A 6000-nucleotide genomic window follows, 5' to 3' on the forward strand; every position below is an offset into this window, starting at 1 on the left:
TGGATTTTTTATTCTTGACCCATTCAGGTGTTAAAAAGCAATCTGTACCTGATCCAATTTCAAATCTCATGTCAATCGAGTTTATTATTCCATCTGTAACATCCCGGATGGATTTTGGAGTCATAGAACCTTTTCACCAGGATATCCAATAGTGGATATTATTGGTTTAATGGAGGAAAGTGCTCCAAAAGCCCACTGTTCCATGTGCAGATGTTTGCCTGGACAGGATCCAGACTCACATTTCCATAGGCACATGGATTTCCACTCATGGAACACAATTCCCATGCCTTGTCTCCCCCATGGTAGCCAGACATCCCCCCTGAAATCTTGTTCTTAAGTATCCATTCTTCTCTAAGCACAAGGTATTGGAAGCTGCTGCAGGAGAGAGGTGGGAAAATCACATTCTCTGAGTGGAACTCCATGTCCCTGTGGAGTTATCTTGTTTGGATCCAACCCATTATGTTTATAGTTTATGGCCAATATTAGATATAATGTATAATCCCCGGCATGTATGGTTGCCATGAATTGGCCTAGCAAAGGTACTTTGCTGGTAGGCAAGGTGATTAGGAAAAACATTGAATGCCCAATGTTCCTATTAGCATGTCCAAAGACCACAGGCTGATAATCCATGGCAGGTAGGGTCAGCTGGAGATGATACATCATACTTGCAAGTGGTCATGGGGCCTGTGGGAGACCCTTAGTAATTCCTACAAAACTCTTGTGTCCTACTTAGGCTATTTCTTTGCCCCACCAGCGGTATGCATGTTAGTAGCCAGACCCTAACTCAACTTGAGGGTTGTTTATAGCTAGCATAATCACAAATGCCTTTCCTTAATATCTCATCAGATATTAATTTACAGCACACAGTCTGGCAGGAATGGGGCACTGGTGTAAGTATAAGTTCCATCTAAAGGAGGTAGAATACTCTTTCTCCTCCCAAACAGAAAACATGGGCAGCAGCCAGATGTCACGTCTTTCTGTGAGACTGAAGGGGCGGACTCATTAATGGCTTTCTCTCCTTACCCAGAACAGAGATGTATATCTTTGGGACAACAGGCTATCTGAGAAAGATAATACTAATCTGTTCAGTTCCCAAACTCCCTCCTTCCCTTCACAGCCACAGAACTGAATGAGCAATCATTAACAACTTGCCCCACCTTGATAGTTTCCCATCTAGCAATCTAGGGGTCATCAAGAAACTTAGTTCTGCCCCAGTAGAACAACTATGGTTATTTATTTATTTATTTATTTATTTATTTATTTATTTATTCATTTATTTATTTATTTATTTATTTATTTATTTATTTATTTATACCGCCCATTATCTGTTTTGAGGGTAATCGTCATGGGCAGCGGTCCCCATCCCCCGGTCCATGGCCTGGTGCCGGGCTGCGAGAGCTTCAGCAGTGGGCTGCGGCTCCTCTCCCAACCCCCCCCCACACAACGAGAAGCTTGCCAGGCCGCGAGCAAATCGGCCACCAAAGCGGTTGATTAGCTTGCGGCCCGGCAAGCTTCTTGCTGCAGGAGGGGGGGGGGAGAGGGAAGTGCTGCTGCTGGCACGGCGGCGGTGCAAACGCGCATGTACAGACCTGCCACGCATGTGCGTTTATGCCCAATGTGCATTTGCACAGTGCTGCCGTGCATGCGTGCGACCCTGGGTTGCCCTCTCCCCCCACCCCTTGGCAGCAGTCTGTAACCTGAAAAAGGTAATGTGTCTCATAAAAATGCCTTTGGAGTATCTAAGATGTTGTGCATGTTTTTGCTTGGGAAACACTGTCCAGGCCTGGCTTCTCATTGAGCATGCCTATTTTCAAATTGGGGGAGGGGGTTTGGATAACACCAGGTTTGGTTTTCAGTTTTAGCAAGGAAAAACCTTGACCTTTGTTCATCATTTTCTTCAATAAAGAGATTTCCTTTCACAGAGAGTCTGCTTATTTAGAATTTAACATGGCATTCGTCTTCTTCTTCTTCTTCTTCTTCTTCTTCTTCTTCTTCTTCTTCTTCTTCTTCTTCTTCTTCTTCTCCTTCTGCCTTGAATTGCGTCCATCATAACTGCAGGACTTGGATCAGATATGTATGAAGGACAGAATGTACAGAGAGGCAGAATTAAAGGCATTAGTTGTCACTTTGCCAAGTATTTCAAAGTCACCATATTGCATCTGGGGTGATTAAGCCCATTAGACCAAATTGCTAATCAAGCAAACAAGCTACAGAGTAATAAACAAAGACTAATGAACCAACGAATCCTGATTGCTTCAAGACCATGTACGGCCACATGTCAATAACAGAATGTTGTGACTGAACTCATCTGTTTAGCTCTGTCATCATTTATGCAGTGAAACACAGTCCACTTGAAAAGGGTTTTGTTGTTGTGCAAATGGAGGATAGCAATTGGCTGCCAGGTTGGCCAATGTCGGTTTAGTCTTGTTTTTATTTCAGTTTGATCGGCATTTTAGGGCTAATTCCCGCCTACAGCTTGATACACGCAAGTTTCCAGTTGCACACGGGCATGCCTCTTTCATAAGGTGCCCAATGTCACGGTGTATTGTTTCCTTAACAATTAAATGATTGGGAAAGCAACCCTCTCGTTCATTGCTGGAGAACGACTCAGATGGATGGCGTTGCCATCTTTCTCGGCCAGTAATGATTTGAAAGCTGCAAGGATAGGCTCAGCTGCTCCTCTCATAACTTGTCCAGGAGATGGGAGAGCTGGTGAAATGACAAAGGTCCAGGGTTGGGCAGGTAACCCAAAGGCAGCAAAACTAGACATGTGTCTGAATGCACCTGAATCGGACCCTTGGCCCCTCAAGGTACACTCAGACGAGCTGTGGCTGGTCAGCTCCTCACATCAAGTGGAGGTCTTTCACATACTTTCGACTGGAGATGACAGGGGTGGGAGCTGGGGCTGTCTGCATGTCAAGCAGAGGTTCTCTCACTGAGTCTCAGCCCCTTCCCTCTTGGCATTACACTGTGAATGGGGTCCATCAACCCTACTGGGGAGGGCTGCCTGTAAAGAGTCCAGGTAGATTGAGAGAGAGAGAGCATTCTCCATATAGTTTTCTTGCCACATCCTGTGCATGCTCTTGAAGCAGGGCTGGTTTATCCACGTAGTACACGGGGCACATACTACTGGGCCCGTACTTCCAGGGGTCCTGTGTAGGGCTTTCCCCTCCCATGGATCACGCCTGTAGTCTCTCCCCTCCCTTTCCTTCTTTAAGGACAACACTTTCCATTTGTGTGGGGGCGTCCCTCTGCCCCCAGTCTGGCTGCTCCTGCCGCAACTGTACTCTACTAGGATACCATGATTGTTTAGGCTCTGGTGATACAGTGCCCTCAATTTCTTAAACCACTTCTGCCTGGAGAACCCCTGCATATGAGACACTCCTACTGAACCTGCACTTACCCATCTCCTTTAGGGACCTGCACTACCAATTTTCTGCACTGTCTGGTGGGGCTCCCCACCTCCTTAGGCAGCCCATTCCCCTGCTAAACTAGACTCATAGGATCCTAGATTGGGAATGGGCCATACAGACCATTGAGTCTAACCGCCTGCTCAGTGCAGGATCAGCCTAAAGCATCCAGAATAAGTATCTGTCCAGTGGATGCTTATGGAATCATAGAATGATAGACTTGGAGGGGGCTATCCAGGTCGAGTTTAACCCCCTGCTCAATGAAGGGTCTCATCTGGGAGAAGGGAAATCCAGCTCTTGTTTTCTGCTTTTGTGGCCCAGAAGAAATTTGGGATAATGATTTCCTTTTAATTCTTGGACCTAATTGAGTCTGGGACATGTGCCCACAGGAAATCCCAAGTCATCCGCTGTCACCCAGGCCTTGACCCCTTCTCACAGTGCATGTCATCAACCTACCATTAAGAAAACCACTCGACACGATCAGAGTTTACCCAAACAGGACTATCGGAACACGATTCAAAATATGTGCCACTTTGTAATCATGCTTCATTATCGCATCAAAAAGGCTGGGACTTCCCCCTCATTATGGAACAAGTGGATGGAAAGCAATTAGGAAATAGTGACTAAGTGGATATAACTTATCATGATAGTAGTGTGATGCAGCGGTAAAAAAGGTAAATGCCATTTTGGGCTGAATCAACAGGGGCATCACATCAAAATCACAAGATGTCATAGTCCCATTGTATACGGCACTGGTCAGACCACACCTGGAGTACTGTGTGCAGTTCTGGAGGCCTCACTTCAAGAAGGACGTCGATAAAATTGAAAGGGTACAGAGGAGAGCGACGAAGATGATCTGGGGCCAAGGGACCAAGCCCTATGAAGATAGGTTGAGGGACTTGGGAATGTTCAGCCTGGAGAAAAGGAGGTTGAGAGGGGACATGATAGCCCTCTTTAAGTATTTGAAAGGTTGTCACTTGGAGGAGGGCAGGATGCTATTCCCGTTGGCTGCAGAGGAGAGGACACGCAGTAATGGGTTTAAACTTCAAGTACAATGATATAGGCTAGATATCAGGAAAAGGTTTTTCACAGTCAGAGTAGTTCAGCAGTGGAATAGGCTGCCTAAGGAGGTGGTGAGCTCCCCCTCACTGGAAGTCTTCAAGCAAAGGTTGGATACACACTTTTCTTGGATGCTTTAGGATGCTTAGGGCTAATCCTGCGTTGAGCAGGGGGTTGGACTAGATGGCCTTTATGGGCCATTCCAACTCTATGATTCTATGATTCTATGATTCTATAAGCTGCTTTGAGATTCTTTCGGGTAGAGAAAAGCGGCATATAAGAACCAACTCTTTTTCTTCTTCTTCTTCTTCTTTTTCTTCTTCTTCTTCTTCTGCAGACAGTTCGGAAAAAGACTCAACGGCGTAGAGTGCGACGGTTCTTGGGGCCTTTGGAGCTCCAGAATAGATTTCAGGCCCTTGCAGAGGAGGTGCAAGGATCAACAAGGGAAGAGGTCCCAAAACAAAGTCCAAGAGGCCATGGGGACAGAAGGAAATGGAGTTGAGAAAAAAAAAAAGGAGAGTACTGGTAATTGGAGACTCCCTGCTAAGAGGAATGGATCGCCATGTGGCTGGGCCCGACCCCCTAACCTGAGAGGTGTGTTGCTTGCCAGGGACGAAAATTAAAGACATTTCAGAACGGCTGCCCAAACTCCTCAAATCTACGGATCGCTACCCATTTGTGATGGTCCATGTGGGAACGAATGACATGTCCCTGAATACCACCGCTCCTTTTAAAAAAGACTATCAAGATCTGGGGAGGAAGCTCAAGCAAATGGGGGCACAAATGGTATTCTCTTCAATCTTGCCTGTCAAGGGAAGAGGAATGCGTCGGGAGAGGAAGATAATGGAGGTGAATCAGTGGCTGCGTAGTTGGTGCCGGCAGGAGAGATTTAGTTTCTGGGACCATGGGATAGGCTTTCTTGAGGAAGGCCTACTAGCACCTGATTGACTGCACTTATCGAAGCTGGGGAAGAATGTGTTTGGCAGGAACCTGGGGAGATTCATCAGGAGAGCTTTAAACTGAAGCCACTAGGGGAAGGAGACGATCAACATAGGGAGTGTATGGAAGGAGAACGATCGGAGGCAGCCCAACCGGCAAGGCCAGCTCATAGGGAACCAAAAGTAAAAGGATTCAGATGTCTTTATACTAATGCCCGAAGCATGGGCAATAAGAAGGTAGAGCTGAAACTTCTCATGCTGATGGAAAGGTATGATCTAGTAGGCATCACAGAAACTTGGTGGAATGATTCTCATGACTGGAATGTAATGGTGGATGGATATGAACTGTTAAAAAAAAACAGAATACATCGAAGTGGAGGAGTGGCACTGTATGTGAGGAAAGGGCTTACCTGTCAGGAAATTCTAGTGAAGGAGAGCATATCTACAGTGGAAAGCATCTGGGCATCTGAAAATAAGTGAGGGGGAAACAAACAGTGTGGTGGTTGGTGTCTGCTACCGACTGCCTGACCAACAAGAGGATGTGGATACTGCACTTTGTGAGCAGCTTGAGAAAATATCCAAGCAGCAGGACC

The sequence above is a fragment of the Paroedura picta genome, chromosome 4 (genome assembly GCF_049243985.1).
Source record: "Paroedura picta isolate Pp20150507F chromosome 4, Ppicta_v3.0, whole genome shotgun sequence".
Taxonomy (NCBI): Eukaryota; Metazoa; Chordata; class Lepidosauria; order Squamata; family Gekkonidae; genus Paroedura; species Paroedura picta.